The sequence below is a fragment of the Lasioglossum baleicum genome, unplaced genomic scaffold (assembly GCF_051020765.1).
Source record: "Lasioglossum baleicum unplaced genomic scaffold, iyLasBale1 scaffold2564, whole genome shotgun sequence".
Lineage (NCBI taxonomy): Eukaryota > Metazoa > Arthropoda > Insecta > Hymenoptera > Halictidae > Lasioglossum > Lasioglossum baleicum.
Window position 1 is genome coordinate 1 of NW_027471623.1, and position 19,658 is coordinate 19,658.

General features: G+C 42.0%; 2 pseudogenes; both read left to right on the forward strand.

Annotated features, from left to right (window-relative positions):
• Window positions 1–7,424: 7,424 nt before the first annotated feature.
• On the forward strand, window positions 7,425–8,092 carry LOC143221517 (death-associated inhibitor of apoptosis 1-like; annotated as a pseudogene).
• Window positions 8,093–8,325: 233 nt separating this feature from the next.
• On the forward strand, window positions 8,326–18,466 carry LOC143221518 (uncharacterized; annotated as a pseudogene).
• The last annotated feature ends 1,192 nt before the right edge of the window (window positions 18,467–19,658 follow it).

A 19,658-nucleotide genomic window follows, 5' to 3' on the forward strand; every position in this document is an offset into this window, starting at 1 on the left:
TTTAGTATCGTCATATTTTCCTCAAAATCGTGATGGTGCATCGTGGGTGATGCAAGATGAACCAGACCAAACGACATCAAAAGCAGAGATTCACCAAAAAAAGATTATGCTGTCAGTCTGGTGGGATTATACAGGAATTTCGTACTTTGAACTTATGCCACAAAACAAAACGATCAATTCAAACGTGTACGTTCAACAACTCACGAAACTCGTAAATAGTATATACTCGTAGTATATACTAGTATAAACTCGTCAAATCGTATGGATGTTGTATTCCACCATGATACTGCAAAGCGTCACACGTATTTGGTCAGTTGTCAAAAATTATTTGAGTTGGGTTGGGACGTTTTGTCAAATCCACCATATAGACCTGATCTTGCACCTTCGGATTACCATTTGTTTCGTTCCATGCAGAACTCCTTAAATGGTAAAATTTTTAAATAACGCTGATGATGTCAGGTCACGTTTAATTCAGTGTTTTGATAGCAGAGATCAGAAATTTTACGTATATGGAATTTTGACACTGCCCGAACGATGGCAAAAGGTCATCGACAAGAACGGACAGTATCTAATTGAATAAAGTTATATTTTTAAACAAAAATTTTGAATTTTCCTTCTTATTTGAAATCTGCAATCACTTAGTTGCCAACTGAATAAATAAATAAAAACATTTCGAGAAACCTGTTGTATCTTTTATTTATTCATATCTGGATTTTACTTCATACGCTATATGTAACAATTAACAATTTGTAATCATTCACTGTATATTCTTCTTAATTTTGTGCTATACAGATACCTAATAACTAAAGTAAAGATACACACCTGAGTCGTCTCAGTGCATTAACCCTTTGCCGACGAGAAACGAAAATAACGATACATTTTAAGCAATTGAAAATAAAAAATCAATGGAAATTTTCTAAATAAAATATGTACTACATACTGAATACATATATTACTGAGTTGTCAATTAGTAAATCGTAAAATGATGTTCAGTTTTCCGATTGTCTAACGTATCAGTACAGGGATCCACCTATCTGTAATGCTCGATGTTATCAGTACGTGATCAATATGAACCGAGTTTAGCTTTGAAAATGTTTTCCTTAAATTTTAGGATTGCTTATTTATATTCTTAAATATCACCGCCTAGCGTAAGGTCATGCTTGCATACCAATCTTTTTTCTACAAATCATCCTTATCGCTCTTTTCGCGTTCATTCGGCCGACGTAAAACCGGCTGATATCTTTTTCATACATCTTGATAATTGCACCCTTAGGTGCACTCAGCCCCAGGAGGAGTACCGAGTGTAAGAGGTAAATTAATGGAATTAGACTCGGCCAGATAGGAACGAGTGTCCGCCAGTCAAGGAATACTAGCGATAAAGAAATAAAACAGTCGTCGATTTGACATGGGACGTTTGGTTCTAGGGTCGCAACGATATTGATACCGGCCTGCCATATGTACTGTACTCTGAACTTGTACTTGGATTCATCTTATATACCCTCTGTACTGCGGACATACCTGCCCTATCAGATACGACTCTCTCAACATTTGCAGGCGATACAGCTTTACTTACCTTACTCACTTACTTACACGAAACTGCTGAAACTATCAGGTCTAGTAATAATTAATGTCATTTTTTTAGTATTCGTTCAAAATCCTGCTTGACGTTAACTTCATCGACATAATCTACAGACATGTGATACATACAGAAAGTGTGAAATGTAATTAACGAGCTATGCTACAAAATGTTTGCGTTTGGACTGTTTCATATTGCGAATCTAGGGTTAAAAAGATGGAAGATGAAAAAAACATTCGGCATTGCACGTTTAACGAGTTTCATTTGGAAAAAATGCAAACGAGGCTGGAAAAAATATTTGTAGTGCTCTGGATCAAATGCTGTTGCGAAGTGTATAGTGGATAATTGGAAACATTAGCTCGAGTTTTGGGCGAAAAAGAACCCGCATTGTGTGTGTTGGCAAAATGTTGTATATATTTCCGTACCGAATTTTATATAGATTTTACTCATAATTAATAGAATTTTATATCGTTATCTTTCAATATTAAAGCTACAACCAACACCTATTGAAAAAAACATTGTTTTATTAATCACTATTCTTATTTTCACGTTTAGGAAAGTGTTCACAGAAAGTAGACTGACAGTGTGTTATAAGCGGATTTTCGGCGCGGCACCTCGTACAGCGGGAGTGTCACGAGGGATAGAGCGCCCGTACCGGAAGGGCGTAGGTCTCTCTGCATATACCTATAGACGGTATGTCCTCTGCAAATACCAATAGGAGGTATGTCTTTTTTTTTTTTTTTTTTTTAAACACGTTTATTGTGCACATTACAACATTTGTGTACATATAAAAGAACCATAACGTACAAAAGGTTTACAGATGAGAATTTATTCTATGAGATCGATGGCTCCCGCGTGGAGCTCTCGCTACTTGAGAGTAATCTTACACTACCGCGCTTATCGCTATAGGATAATATAAACTTAAGAGCTATTTTATTTTAGTCTCGAGTTGCCTACGTATAAAAACGCACCGAAAATTATGCGATTTATGGCTTTAGATGGGCACGGAAAGGGGTCGAAGGGGTATGACTAGAATAAATAAATAAATAAATAGGAGGGACGGGGGTGGCAGGAGGAGGAGGAGGAGTGGGTATATATCTTTATTCATACAAGAGTACAATATATAAAACTTACGAAAGAAATGTGGTTAGAATAGTCAAACTAAGGGTAGGGGAAAAAGACGATGTTTGTAAATTGTTTATTTGTACATGAATGTTTACAAATGTTGCTTAACATTATATACAAGTTGCTTTTAACGCGGATCGAGCCACCAATATTTATTCACGTTCTTGCGATGTGAATCTTCGCGATCCATTTTGATAGTTTTGTGTTAACATTCGACGCGTTGTTGAGAGTGTCGTCTGTGTTATACAGAATTGCCGTGTTGTTCACTTTTCTGGGCATGTGGTAGATCAAGGGCACGTTTTCCTCGTTCTGGATGTACCCTTGACCGTCCGGATGTACAAAAGCTTTTGGCGACGTGTATCCGTTAGGCGGACTCTCTCGAAATACCCGGGGTTAGGGTATACGGAGCTATTTATTAGGCTATTGCTCTTTATGTTTCTAATACTCGAATTTGAGCATGAACAAATATATTCTGACTATTTCCGCGAATTCCTAAAGTTTGTGATTGCTAATTCGTTTGTGAAATTCGACTCCGGAGTCCGGTATTTGCCTAAACAAGCTCTGAGGCATTTTCTCTCGAATCTCCTCAGCTTCTCTATTGTACTTGCCGTCACATTAAACCATATGGGGCACCCACATGTGAGTATCGGTCTTACGAGTGTTTTGTAGCAAATAATTTTGGTTTTCGCGCTCAGCAATTTTGAATAAAACAGACGCTTATGGTTGGCGAATGCCCTGTGACCTTTCTCGATCTGTGTTTCGACATGATTGAAAAAGTTTAACTTAAAATCCAGATGTACGCCTAAGTAACAAACCACTTTTTTATTCGCAATTTTTATCCAATCGTCTTTTCGTCGTGCAGTTCAACCTGTTTCCTGTGTTTCATTACGTCGTAATTGGAACGGTTTGAAATGTAAGGTCGAAATAGAATAGTTTCGCATTTCCCGGTATTAATTTTCAACTTCCACGTGTGGAAGTAACCTTGAATTTTTTAAAATGTTTCTTGTAATCGCGTTTTCAAAATCGAAGGTTTACTATTTTTTATGTATATTAAAAGATCGTCAGCGAAGGCTATTGCGAATTTATTGGGATCGTTATTTAGGTCGAACATGCGGACTAGGTCACTTATGTAAATGCTAAACAAGATGGGCGAATTGACAGTGCCTTGTTGCAAGCCATTTTCGATCGCGAATGTTTTCGTGGACGAGCAATTGTTTTCCGTGACTATAAATTTCTTTTCGTGTAGCATGTCCCAGATCATTTTGACAAGGTGCGTCGAAAAATCTTTCTTCAAAAGCTTGAAGAAGAGAACGTCCAAACACACCGTGTCAAAAGCTTTTTCCTGGTCAACTAGGAGCGCGCCTACGCATTCGTCTGCGTTTCGCGCCCAGCAAATGTCCGAAGTAAATTTGGAAATCGCGTGAATCGTAGAATGTTGGTACCTGAACCCGAATTGAATCTCCGGGGTAATGTTGTTCGCGTCACAGTAGGTGGTCAGGGATTTGTTTATGACAGTTTCGAAAACTTTGCTAATGTTCACGACGAGGCTAATTGGTCGGTAATCCGTTGGATTGCTTCCATCCTTTCCTTTCTTTTTGATTGTTATTAATTTGGCTATCTTTCACGCGGTGGGGAAATACATTTGGCTTAAGCAGTTATTAAAAAGAATCGCGTAATTGTATACGTATAGTTGTGGCAAGTTTTTCAGTGCGATATTAGGAACGTTGTCGAAACTGGATGATTTTCTGTTATTTAGTTTTTTAAATGTTAGTTTTAGTTGTGTGTGCGATGTAAAATAGTCTGTGGGTACGCGTGCGTCATTGGGATCGTCCGCCGCATTGTCGTTGTCGAAAGTACTTATCGTTTTGTCGTTCAGTCGGTCTTCCAAAATTTCCTGTTTTAGTCTGTCTATTTTCTCTCCGATAATATGGGAAAGTTGTTCTTTATCCATGTGCATGTTTTGTGTGTGTGTACAGTTTCGAAATGGTTACCGAGGACATTTTAGCGTTCCTATGGCGTTTGCTTCCTTCGGACGGAATATACTATTGATCGCGGGGAAGAATTTCGAGGCGATATATTTGAGATTTTATTTTCCAAAAGGCGTTTACCGAATCGTGGAACGCTTTCTTTATTCGTGCTTGATTTCTTTCAATGCGACTTTAAGCTCTGCTATTGACGCGTCGTTTCTGTTCGTGTACGATTCGAGTCTCGTAAGTCTGTTTAGTTTCGTGATTATGTGGCTTTTCTGTTTGCGTAATTGTTTGATACATGGGGTAATGTATTTGTCTGTCTCGAAGCTGTCTTTAAATCGGGGAATTGTGCAGTCGATGGCTCTGTTTATGTTACGGTTCAGTTCGTCCAAGAGGTCGTCTATTTCCTTCTTATTCAGGTTTCTGTTGCTTCGGATGTCTGGGATATCGGTCTTCGTTAAGTATTCCGCGAATTTTGTCCAGTCGGCTTTTTGGAAATTGTATCTGGCTGGTATTACTGCTTCGTCTATTTCCAGTGTTCCCATTGAGAGTATCGATATTTCTATCAACACCGCTCGATGGTCGCTGTCATAGACGAAAGAATCTAAAGTACCGTGGCTGGGGGTATAATGGAATTTAAATCGGTTATCCGGTAAGCAGAGGTCAATAAATGCACTACTCGAAGAAAAGGAGGATATTGCTGTCCTGTGGATGGTGAGACGGTATGGGATATTGTTTTCGAGGGACCACCTGTTCAGTGTGATTGTATGTGCTGCAAAAATCGATGCAGCGTTAGTTTCATTTACTTCCGTTCGGGAATAGTGGCGGTGTAGTTGAACGTACTATGGATGCGCAGTATGAACTGCGCTGCCACACGCGTAATACGCGCAGTTCGTGGTTGCGCGACCATTGAAAAGGACAAGTTTCAACCGTCATTCGGTGCTATAAGGGTTTAAGAAACGGTAGTGTTAGCGTAACGGATAGTAAGGAGAAGGGAGATCGAGATATCATCACGTATATATTCGAGAGTGAAGCAATTGCTGCATTGTAATTGAAAGTGTTCATCGGTTTAACGAATCAGGTGTCTACATGGATGGGAAAGAAGGCGGAAGATGCCGGCACGGAACTACCGATTGATGAAAAGTTTTCCGTAAGTACCGAAGGAGAAGAAGTAGACAGGTACCACTATTAACCTATACTATCATTTTATCATCGAACGTCGTAACTGCTTTTCTCATGAATTTCACCCACGGTAGTTCTGCGTTTCGTGGAGGAAGGTAATCTCGCGATAATACCCGTATCCATCTTGTGCACGTCATGGAAATGCGTATTGCGTTTCAAAAGTACGGTCTTGTCATCTGTTTTCGACAGAAGTCTCGTTAGTTACGGCCGAACGTCAAGTGCATATATACTCTTTCAGCGCATCAGTGCGACGCGTTAAAAGTTTTAGATTCGATCTTGAATGCATTTTGGAGATTAGATCGATAACATTCGTTCCTCTGCTTATGTAAACTACTTACGTGACGGCGTTACGACGTTTCGTGAATCGTAATGAGGTTAACATACACTCAGACTACGTTTGCACTTAACCTTTTTCGCCGTGCTTCGTATTATCGATAATTAGTGCGATTTATAGATAAAAGTTTATCTCTATTCGTGGAAAATTGCCCCGAGTAACTATAATAATATTCGCGGTAAATTCTACACCATTATTAATTTGATCGGTTAAATCGTGTAATTTTGTTGCCACCACGGAAAATTTAATTTCGTACGATGCACCTCGTTTAAAAGTATTTCTGAATCGGATGATTCTGTTAGATATTTTTGTTGATAAAGATGTAAGTATAAAATATTGAGAAAATATAAATTCAGTGGTTCTAAAGTATTCCTTCGTAAATAATCAAAACCACATTCATAGAAACAAAAATGCTAGGAAAATATACGCTTTAGAAAGAGGAAAAGGATCTACCATAGATTTCTACTGCACCGTTTAACAAACCGGTTTATTGCCTTGTATAAGCTAAAGTTTTCTAATAGCGAGGATATATTACTAGAAGATTAAATTTTGACTCGTATAAACTGATATATTAAAGGGTCTTAATTTTTCTATTTCTAATCGAAATTCAATAAATAATCTTTTATAGTACACATTCATTCCTTTCGGTGAACATCATGAGTTTGTGTAAACTCTAAGGAAAGAGAGAGGGAGAGAGTCAGAGAGTGAGAGAAAGAGAGAGAGAAAGAAATTTTTCTCGGAAGTTTTCGTTTGTGTGCGATACGTAAGCTGCGTCATTTCAACGTTATGTATTATGAAAAGTTCACGATACTCCGTCATTCACGAATCATAACGACATTGCAATCATCTAGCGCATTTAAAACTCTTCTCCTTCTCTTTCCTTTTTTCTCGGATGTGGGTGGTATGCAATATAAACAATGTTTCATAAATGTATAACACGATTATACGCCTTACACATTTTTCTTTATTTATGTGTATTCCATATGTTCCTTAGTTCCATCGTGCGTAATTAAATTAGATATTTGCTACCTTTTAATAACAAAAATTTATAAATTATATAAGTATATTGTAGATAAAATAAAACTACAATGAAAATACTTGTAACGGAAAAGATAATTACAAATTAATAGTATTTTTATCCAATTAGCTGAATTACAATTATTTAATATCTTATTTAACAATTGTTTTTATTTTCTTTAATAGATTTGAACATATCTTTAATAATAACTCAAATAAAATGACTGGTATTATTAAGCACAGAGAGTTGGGAAATGATACAAACTTCAAACTTCAAGAAATGCACCTTTACCATCAGCTCCTATAACATCTCATATATTGAGCGATGAAGTGGATAATATTGATTATCGCTTTGAAGCAGCAAGACTGCAAAGTTTCGAAAATTGGCCTGTATCGTACATTGAACCGGAAAAACACGCAGCTGCTGGACTTTATTACACAGGTGAAGGTGATAAAGTAAGATGCTTTGAATGTCAAGTAGAGATATGTCAGTGGGTAGAAGGTGATATTCCTATGGTTGACCATCAACGTTGGGCAGCCAGGTATAGGTTTATTCGCAAAATGAATTGTGGTAATGTACCAATTGGAGTAGATCCCAATACAGTTATACCACCAAGACCAAGAAACAGAGATATATGTGGCTCTTATGAGTTAGAATATCGACCTACATCTGGTCCTGATAATCATAATTTTTCAAAGGACTTACATCTACTTAGTACTGCTAAACTTAGCTATTTAGGCTTGGGAAGACCTAAGGGGCCAGTACATCCTCAATAAACTAGTTACGATGCCAGACTACAAACATTTATAACATGGCCAAAATGTATGCCACAAACAAAGGAACAATTAGCTGATGCAGGCTTTTATTATACTGGAATAGTTGTATAAAGTTGTTGTTTAAAGTTTCTCTCGATTAGTTCCTCGGGCGGTAGTTCGAGGATCAGTTTCTGTTTGCATTTTTAAGCGCTCTTCGTCAAACGTGCACTCTCGATCAACATTCGGCTCCTAGTCAACCTCGATTCTCGAATTCCTCGTTATCGAATATCGTCTCATCGAACTTCTACCTATTCTTCGAAATATCAACGAAGAAAATTCCTCCTTGCGAAAGGATTCCCTCGAAAATGCGCAAACTGAGAATAGAAAAGATTGTACATCGAGAAACAATCTTCGAACCTAGAAGCTACCTATCAATTTTCAACAAACCTCATCCGAATGTCGTTGGAAAGCAAGAACTTCTGAAATACCATCGCCAATGTGCAGATCCGAAATTTAGACTCGGAAGAGACTGGAAAATTTATTCCAAGTATAAAATTTAAATATCAGTCCATCGATTCGTTTCCAAAATTCCAACAACGTAGTTCATCATTTAACCTATGAACGGCTAGTAACGAGCAGTTACCTGCTCGCGTAACAGACCGAGCAGTCGAAAAGGTAACAAAATCCACCATTAAAATTGACATGCTCTTTATAATCAAGTCGCGTAATTATAATGAACGTGAAACGTAACGCAGTGCCAAACCTCTCGACGGGCAATTGCAAAGAAATTATCTAATCGGATAGTAATATCTACATAGGATGTAATAACTCGATTAACACTAGGTTTACGGGGGTTTTTTGTATTCCTATTTCTACGGATACCCGTCAGATTTAGGGTAAGGAAAAGCACATAATTTCTTTAAAAAAATAAACGATAGGTTTAATTTGAAAACATTCGCAACATTAACAGACTTAATATAAGTTATTTAAATCTGTGAATATCGCATAATTGAAGCAACTCATCCGTGAAATTGACGGGTCCCGTAAATCTAGTGTTAATAACGAACAAATGAACGGATTTGCCGTTGGCGAAGGTCCCTACGCGACTTGCCGTCGAATAAGTTATCCAGGACGAACAACAGGATGAACTTGACGCCCCTGATGAATGTCGCGAAGAAGCTCCGAGGAGAAGAAACCATGGTACGGCAAGAGCCCGGACGAGGGTGTCGAGTGCGACGAGGGTAACCACACCGACGAGGATGAGGATCGTCGAGTGGTTCTACAGTTGAAGAGGGAAGGAACCGTCAAGGATCTCACGAAAAGCTGGCCGCTGAAAATCTTACACCGAGCAGCCCAGTCGAGGAGAAGGTTTCTAGGTAATTTGCCGCCCACCTTTGACTCGCGCGGGACAGAGTCGTCGAGTCCGCTTCCGTTTTTCCCGTCGAGGATCAATCTTGTTCGACGTTGCTCGTTTCGTTAGAAATTTCCTTAGCGTACTTTCGGACGGCGTGCGCATTCCAAGTGATACGACAGCGTAACCTCTAAATTGATTTTTCAATTTTTTTTTTCTTTTTCATTTTTTTCGAGCGAATTGGATTTCGATATTTTAATTTCGGAGCGCACCAGGTGGAAATCGAATATTCATCAACGAATCGAAGTATCAAACGTCACGAAATATTTGTTCGTTCGATAAATAAACCTAGCATTAATATGTTTTCGTAACGCGATTGAATTCCAAATTTTCGATTTTCGAGCATACGTGCGAACGAATGTTTGAAGTGGAAATCAAATATTCGACCGATGAATGGAACCGTCAAACATCGCGAAATACGGGATTTTTTTGCCGAATGAACATTTAACTTCGTATTCCTGTGTCGAGGTTAACTCTGTTTCGTTCCATTTCGCTCGATTCTTTCTAATTTCCATAAGCGATTTAATTTAACAATCGGAGTTAGCGCGTAACGACCTCTCTGTTTCTGCCCCCAGGATAGGGGACACGAGCGGTCTGATCTCGAAGGCGAAGGTGAGTCTGGCCAAGTCAAAGTCGAAAGCGGACGTGCCGATGTCCCCGACGAAAGAAAGCCTGCCTAAGTTGCAGGAAGCGAAAAAATCGGAGAACGAGCTGCACAGGGAGGAGCTGGTGAAGAAGCTGAAGCGACCGTTAGCATTATGCAAACTGGACTTCACCGATCTCAACTCCGACGACGAGATGGACGTTCTTGACCTCGTGAACGTGACCAGCGGGGTCCCATCGCCTTTGCCGCCCATGGTGCTTACTGTCGGTGGTGCAAATACACCTCCGCCCATGTTCGGTGTGACCTTGAAGTCGTGAAGACGGTGAAGCTGTTCTCGAAGGAGGTCAGGGATGATCCCATCACACTATCCGGGCTGGACAAAGACAAGATGATATGGGACTAGCTGTCGCCGGTTCCTGTCGACACGCAGAAGCTCGAGCTCCTGTTCGAGAGTGGCACCAAGGATCTCATCACGAAGGTGAGCAGCTCCCGCTCTCTCTGAGCTTCCTCTCTAAGGTGCTCTTTTCCGGGAGAGCTTGTTTTCTTTGGGTCCGGTGACTGGGGTTCCGCTATGGGGATTCTTTCTTCCTCGTGTCGATGGTTAATACGCCGAGTGTTAGGATGGTTTGTTGACGTTTCGTGAGGCTGTGCTGCTAAGTACACGTGTTCCATGTGTATCGCCGGGATAAAAGGGAGAGCGAATTTGGCACCGACGGGCAGATTTTTTTTCGAGATAGGTCGTACGCGCGGGTAAATATCAGCGATTTCCTTGTGGGACGTGGGGATTATTCGTGTGCCGCGTTGTACGAGTGAAACGCGATCGATTTGGGCGGGACAAACCTTTGACAGGGTGGAGCAATGATAACGTTACGACGGTTCCGTCGCAACACCTATTTCCAAAACAATGCGATCTATCCACTCGGTTTCGAATCATTCGGGTCAGGCAATCTGGAACATAATGGGACAATGCCGAATCATAGCGAGCGGTCTCTGTCGAAACCAGGGGACCAGGGAAAAAACCTTTCGAGCCTCGCGACTATTCGAAACTGGTCCCGATGGAGACCGATGTTTCGAATCCCATTTCTGCCAGCGAAATGTAATTGAATTTCCATCGAGATTTGCAACTTCCTCGCTCTTCCGCCTCTGTCTCGAGTATGCCGGTTTATTCCCCGTGCTTCTCCCACGGAGACACGTTGCATCCAGGATGCAACGATGCATTCTTGGCGGCCGCGGTTCCTTGAAATTCCACCGCGTCTCGCCATTAGACGAGAGATTTAATTACCGCGCGTGTGTTGGACGGAAAAAGCCGCACCTTTCCGACGCCTCGTGAATCTCGTCGGTTTTCCGGTTTCTCGGGACAGCGTCGCCCGACGTAGACCGTATTAGTCATTCCACTGCGTATAATTCTTGAGGTATACGTGGCAAAGAGCGAACGCTCAGCGCGCAGGCTCGTTTGTCTTTGCCGCGAGAAGCTTTTTATCGCGCTGAAATTCCACAATCTAGCGTACGCAAAGCTACGTGGTTGGTTAACCGGCTAGCTTAGTCGTTTAAAGGGGATGATTCCTTGGAAGCGATGCGGCAAAGGGATTCCTGTTTTCCTGTTCATTTCACTTTTACGAGAATCTTCGGCGCCTTTTGTTTCCGGAATCCTTCGTTTCTCTTATGTTTTCATATTCGTTAATTAGAATAGCCGAGGAGTGTCTTTTTTACGAACTAATCCTTTGCACTCGAGAGGCCAGCCTCAGTCGCTATTTGTTTTAATGCCATAATCTAAATAACGAGTACGAAACGATAAATTTATTAAGAATGACTATTCACGAAGTAACCCGATAACCTAGCCCAAACGCGTGCTTTTCTTTTTTTTATTTCGCTATTAGAAGTGTCAGCGAGAGTATAAAAATATAAGAAAAAGTTCGAATTACCGTTGTTTGCCACGAAAAAATTCTTCGAGCACAAAGGGTTAATAGTGTGCCATTTCTAAACCCCTACGGAGTAACTACCTTGGTTTGGTATTTGCTGATTCGATATTCTAAGTTTGGAGAATCGATTAATCATTGTACGATAATAATAGAATCTTTTTGGCGAGTTTGTAAATTATAATTAATAATTTACCGTTATACGCTTTTCTAAAAAACTTATCCTCGAGGAACAACCATCCCAAGAACCATCTTCGCGACTGCATTCTGCAATGATGGGAAAGAAAACAATTCGCGAAAATATACACCCTCGATCATGGATCCATTTAATCCGTGACTCGTTGTTCTAATTAACAAACAGTTGCCGAATTTTCATCCGGCCATTATCCAATTGCGAGAAACTCGCACCTGCCTTGCGTGACCCGGTAATTATTGTCTCGTTACCAGGGGTGGACTCGAGTGTAAAGCACCCCAGAGGAACGTTTTGGCCGAAATGGAGTGCTGCGAATCGCGTTAAAGGCTCTCCCCGTTTCTTGTCGACCTCTTTCGTACGTTTCTCGATGATAACGGAAGCAATTAAAGGCTCGGCGAACTTCGTTTCTCCTTTTTCCTCCCATTTCTTCCTCGTTTTTCCGCCTTTCCTCCTCTTTCAGCGCGTTCATGTTTCGCGTGTTTTAAAGAGAATTCTAAAGGACTCGATACATTCGGCCGACTATGTGATAGAGAAACGCATCGCTTGTTTGGCGGAATTGCGCTATTCAAGTTAATTAGAAAATCTTGCTGCTGAACGAGCAGTGTGTCCGATTTTTGAGAATGAAACGAATACTCGGGGTGGAAGAAAATTCGATTTCTCGGAGCCCGTGGTGATTTTGGTGAAAGGTGATTTTTCGTGGGAGATTATTCCCGCAGAAAACTTCTTTATTTTTTTTCTTGCTTCCCCGTTGCATTTCGTAATACATTTCATACCTATATCTATCTTTCCGAGGGGGGATCTGTTCTGAAATTTTATTCACGGAGATAAAGAAACAGAGGAAAACGCAGTTTCTTAGAAGCTCCACTATTTATTATCAACAAACTCGCCCTCAAAGAGTGGAACAACCACTTCCACTTTACCCGTTAATTTAGACATTTCGATACAACTGGTAGAGCCACAGCAGAGAGTAATACAACACCCTGCTCTCCACATTAAAATATTTACATACCTCTCGCCCTTCCATTCTTCCATTCTCCATCGTCCATTAATTACGTTTCTAATTACGAATTCTTCCAAGACACCCCGAGGGGGTCACCCTTCGCCCTTTCGGCGGCAAGACGAAGGATCGCTTTATCTCGAGGATTCGCGATTCGAGCGTATAGCAGTCGTTGACGTCGCGATTCCTTCGATTCGAGGCAACGTGGAGATTTTATTAGGTTTTAGGTTGCTCTTTCCCCGGGTTTGCATCCTGCCGCGGAGAGATGGTCGAGGTTGATAATTGCGAGACGTCAAAAAACTTTCAAAGAAAATCGAGGAAGTAGATCGAAGTCTGAATGACGTAGGAATTAACAGCTTTTCATCGGAACATTCCAATGTACGATATCACATGTTAGCAATGATACGTTAGATTCGAGGATGCGCGTTGCGTAAATAGCTTGACGATATGACGTTATTCTGCAAACCAACGCCTCTGGCCTCGGGGAAAAGCCTCGCAAGTGTTTCCGGGTGTCCAGAACAGAGAATCTCGTAGAGCCGAAGCCTGTATCGCAACAACGTACAAATGCAACTTCGGTCAAACGGTAACACTGCCGTCTCGCCACTCCTCTTATTAATTATTCGACAAAACGGGAGGAGCCGGTGAAAAAATAAATCGATAGACGAAGAAAGAGAAGCGATCCGAAACTCTCTGTCTTGTTTCCCTGATACGGTGGATTAATTGCAATTCCCCTATCCCGCACTGCATGGCGGGAACAAAGGAAGCGTCGATATCGCGAACGTAGCATCGATACCTCGATTCCCGGATAAAGAATTATTTCGCCAGATATCTAGGAGCAAGCGGCCATGGCATTAATCTCGATTTCCCGGTGCTCTTTGTCGAAGCAGAATGTCGGACTTCCTGGCGGACTGCGCGGAAAGGATGGACCTCGTGTACAGAGGCGGTTCATAAATCCATTCCACAAATTCATCCCATGGCTGGGCATATCCCGCTGCACAGGATGCAGGACACGAAGCCGAACGAGTTCTGCCGGATCGTTTCCGAGTTCGCAATCGAGTACAGAACCACCCGGGAGCGGGTGATGCAGCAGCTGGAGAAAAATGCCAATCACCGTGAAAGAAATAAGACCAGGGGAAAGATGATCACAGAGATGAGTTACAAGCGGGCCTCAGCCCTCTGTGCTCGTATTCTTCTTCCGCGGCGGTGGTGGCCACTGAAAATATTTCGAAAAGGCCAAGGCCCCACTCCTCTCATCGAATACAGTTATCGGAGCGTGAGCGGCATTATGGTGCGCTCCGGCGAGGGGAATAAATTACTTTTTTGCCGCTGGCGGAATTAATTTCTTTTCTTGCCTACCGTTGCGTTAATATATCCCGCTTGTCTTCGTTTTTATTTCTCTCGCGACATCGCCAAGACGTACGCCACTCGACGCGAATAAATGATCGTTACAGGTTGGCAAGATCGTTACAAGTTGAGGACCAAGGAAGACTCAGGCATCTCCTCGGAAGCGATATCTCCGACGTCGAGAGCAATCACGGTACCCTGCCATGGAGGACACAGAGGAAAGACGGTGATTTTTCCTCTCTTCGCTTTGTCTTCTCTCGGTCTTCGTTTCAGGCCAACTCGTCTTCCCGCATCCCGTTTGGTACACTCGGTATCGACTTTCCTTTCTTTTTTGGTATTCCCGATCTTTGATTGAAGCGGGGCCATTTTTTTCCGCGTCGATCGAGCGGCAGTTATACGGTAACTTGCAGCATTCTCGCCACGGGATTAGCCATCTGGTAACATCGTAGCCGACGATCGCGACGTGCTTCCCTCTCTGATGGTGCCGATACCGCCGAGGTCACGCCGCGCAACTGTAATCCCCCGTGTCTTCGTCCTGCACTCCAAGGACTTTCCTTTTCTTCGAGAGCCGGAAGAGACAGCGGAATTTTTATTCCCGCCATGGTCCGCGATCGTAGAAATATCGCGGAGGGCGAAGCCACCCCTTTACGGCTCGAAAACTTACCGATGCTCGTGCATTATCACGCTTCTGCGGCCATCGTAACTTTTCTTCCTTTTATTTCCGTGTATGCTCCTCTATAAAATATCTAAACGCTCCGCCTAAGTCGCGCCGGTACTTCACCGCAATTTCCCCCCGTCGGCCCCCTTCACCGCCGAGGGTTCAACACCTGGAAATATCCTGTTCAGGGGTCACAATTTGTCGCGACAGATTCTCCCTCAGACGGATACCTTCCGAACCATTATTACATTCATATTCGCGGTTTCCTTTGGAGGATTGTATTTATGTCGAGATTGCCAAAAATCAAAGGCTCTGGGATGCTTTTCTCTTTTCAAGGATACGTGCCTCTCGCCCTTCTACGGTTAGGCAGGCGCACACCTGTAGGATTTCGAAGGGTTTTTAATCCGGAATGGGGTTCAGGGAGCGCGAGGACAGCGAGGATAGACTACCGGGGATTTAATTCGCGTGTACGTAAACGTAGAATTTTTTATCGCGACACTCGGCTACGATGGGGACTTGGTTTTCGAGGAGACAGCTTTTTGGGAATTATTCGAATATTTGCCTGTAATTCACTCTCTAGAACTTTGCACGCGTCATCAGTTTCAGTGCCGAAATTGTTAATACGCTTCGCTCTTTTTATTTCTTCGATATAATCGTGTGAAATGTCAGTCGGAATTATATAGTAGATCGTTGAAATTCTTAGATCTTGAAATTCGAATCATCCTGGTTATACATGCTTCTACTCGAACTTTCTTATTCTGTGATTTATTCAATGCGTCAAGCTTATATTTCTAAACCCGGAGCAAAACTAGCATCTCCGTCTCGGGAAATATTTTTAAATTTTTGATATACATACCTGATCAACGATACATCTGCTCAGACTGTAAATCCTAACCAATTTCTCAACGAGTAAATTGATTTCTGAGTATCGAACATTGGACGATCTTTGCCAGAAAACACTCGCAGCAACAAGTACCATTTACGAGCTTCTACAGTCGTTTCGCGTAGAATTTGCTGGCAAGCAGCTGGGAAGTTGAAATCGTTTAATCTGGCTGAAAATAATCGAGACCGCGGAAGTCCAGTTGTCGACGACATTCAGCACCTGCATCGAGTTGACCACATCGCGTCCGTGCGCCCCCTTCCTACCGTATTTCAGCCGAGTTTCAAAGAAGCTTCCAAAGGCACTCGCCGTACTTTTGACGGTTCCAAATTTTCTACCCCGCGAATCCGCGGCATAGAGAGACTAGTTCCGCCATGAGTTGACCAGGCAGCCGCTACGAAAGAAGAGTGGTCCATGTACAGACTGGGACTCGAGTAAACGTCATGGCACGATGCCCCTCTAATGGACGGGGAATGTGCGTCAGGAATCGTTAATAACCGGCAGATGGGAAAAGTTGACGCGAAATTTTCCCTCTGTTCTTTAAGCTGAACCTTCGCGCCAAATCGACTGTCAGAATTCAGAGACCACTTAGTACAGCTTTAACTTACTTCGCGTAGCGACTGTGCTTTTTTGGCAAATATTATCATCGCGAATAAATTCGGAAATCGCATATTTTTACGCGACAGAGCCTGTGCTCGGTGGGATATATGTCTGAAGATTGATACGTCCGGAATGTTTGATCTTCTTCTAAGATTTCTCGAGAAATGTCGAATGGTGAAACGGGAATATTTTCTTCTTCGACGAAAATGTACGCGAATTTCCGGTTTTAACCAGGCTACCAAAAAGGAAAGATATTGTTTGGAAATTGTAGACAGGGTCGAGATGGAGCTTTCGTTTCCAGATTAGAATGAAGATCTTTAATCTGTATTCCTTGGAAGGTTCGTGGAAATGGAATTAGATTTTTTCACTCGATATTTCTTCCTTGCGGAAATTGGACGAACGTATCGTCACGAGGTACAAACTTTAGTTTCCTACATTTCGTGCCGCATATAAGATTCGCCGGGTTAACTACGTAAGTAGTACGAACATAAAAATACGGTGGCGGAATAATAAGAGTATTTGTTGAACATGGCAAATAAATTTGACGTCTTGCGAATATATTCGACCCAGCAACGTCTCTGCGAAATAAGCAGTATCTCTGCATGCAATTGTTCGCACGATTGCAGGATACTCAATGTCGATTGTTAGTTCGTTTTCGTGCAAACCATCAATCCCTCTAAAGTCTCATTTTTAGCCAACCACCACCGCTTCGATGACGTGATTTTCCACACGGTGACATCCACCCAGAACGCACCTTTCGTCGCTCATTCCGTGTGAAGTTCGCCTGAAATATCCCTCTCCCTATTCGGATTATTCTCAGTTTGCATTCAACTCAGTTCGTAGCTCGAGTTCTCAGCCACTAGCTTCCTTCCTCTATCTGGCGATGAATGTCCGTCGCATTCGTTAATTATCCAATGTTGATCATTAATTACCAAAGAATCGATCCTTTCATAGAACGAACTTTTTTCTATTGGTAACCAAGTTACTCGATCGACAGTTACATTTATATATGTAGAATCGTATTTGGCAGAGGGAATTGATTTGAATAATACTGCGACTTCTTCTGGAATACGATAACTTTTATTAAAATAATCAACTGATACTTTTACGGCGCTTGATTACTTAAAACTAGCTGCTATCAAAACTTAAAACACTTACTGCCTACACTGCTATATAAATCTTTCGTTCTATATTCTTTCACGCACAGGCGCTCTTTCTCACTCACACATTTCTCATGCAGCCGGGACGTTGGATGGGCCAGGTACTCGAGACACTCAGGATGCACCACCCTATCAAAACATTTCTTACTCTCGAGCCTCTTGCACGTGGTCACTTCCACACGCTCTGAGTTCTATCCACTCCCAACATGCTATCAGGGCCGCGCTCATCCCATTCGTACGTATATAAAAGAAATTTTTACTAAAATATAAGTGTAATTTAACATCGGATCTACATTTGAAGTAAAAGATAATAACATTCGCGATTTTCTTAAATTTAATAACTATATAATAATCCTGCCATTAACAACCTATATTATTTTACCGTAATAATACGCACGTGCATTGATTCGCAGCAAGAAATACCGCAGGTTCCAAATAAATTCCTCGATATCGAATAAAAAGTAGAAATTCGCTCTGGAGAAATGCATAACCCGGAGTCTAATAGTATTATAAAAGGACTCAAAATTCTTGTTACAGAGCGCACCTCGCTGGGTCCTTTGCGCCATGACGAGTACACGAACGGAAACTTGACCGACGGCGACGACGAATTACTGGAGTGGTTGGTGAAGACGGCTATGAAGACGCCGGCGACGAGGACGACGCCGCGGGAGCGTAAGAAGACCAGACACGCCGATCGTGAGTCTGGTAAGTGTGATCCCCGCACCCTGTACCTTCCGAGCTGATCGAGCTACCTGCTCTTTCTCAAAGGACGGATCGTTTAATCGGTTCGTTGCCGATATGATTTCACCGCTTCCGCGTCACGTATTTATAGGCCAGTCTTTATCACGACTCCACAGCGTTCGCGAATACCGATGTTCCGCGAAATACTCGAGAAACGACCACTTATACACCTTCCTTAGAAATTTCGATTCTCGATTCTTCGTTGATTTTCACGCGGCGTTATAAACCGAAAAATTTCTCTTTCTTGCTTAAATATTTCTACATCGCGAATAATTATTCCAAAATTATATTAGGAGAGGAAGCTGTTCTCGGGCATCATTGAAAAGTATGGACGAGTTCGTAAACGATACGAGTCTATTTTCTTTCCTTTTTTAAATCCACCTGCTATTCTTGAATTTCTTCATCGACTGTCATCGAGCCAAGCTCGCCCGTCGTTATACTCGAGTCGGGGTGTTAGGTGGATTTCAGGGTTGTCTATGGAGTTCGATTGAGCAGAAGGATGGTACGCGATGGGCAGGTTCATCGATTGAAAATCTTCCGGGAATTCATTTTTCATCGGCACCCGCGTGAGGCCGGATTGATTAATCGCTCTTCGGATTTCAGAAGCGTTTTCCCCGGACATCCTGCCCGTCTAACGGAAAACGCAGATTTCGATACGCAGATTTCCCCGTGGATAGAATTGTTGCAATTTTCTTCCTATATTTTATTCTCTTTTTTCTTTTAATCTTTCGATAATCTGCTAGTCTTTCGACGAGTGAAAAATTCCAATTTTTCAAATCACAATTTCGCGTTTTCTTTTGTGTTTTTCTTTGCCCGCGATTTTATTTCCACTACGAAGCACTCGATTGTCATAGAGGTACAACGCTAAACTTGGCCCGAATTGCATCGAATTTCGAATAAAGATAAATACCCACGGAGAGATCGCGACAATTCGAGTAATCGCTTGGAACATGTTATCGTCGAACAGAATGATAAAATGGAACATCTTTCCCTTCACGGAGGAGACTTCGGTCGGTGTTTCCGTTTCGCATACGAACCGCCGCAACGCGTTTGATTAATAAATATCTTGGGAAATATTTGCGATCTCCTAGTGGAAGACACATGCAGGTTTTTTCCCCGAAAGAACATATAAACGTTTCCTGCATCGTATAACGAGGTATTTACTGCGCCTACACGAGGGCGCAAAAGGATAAG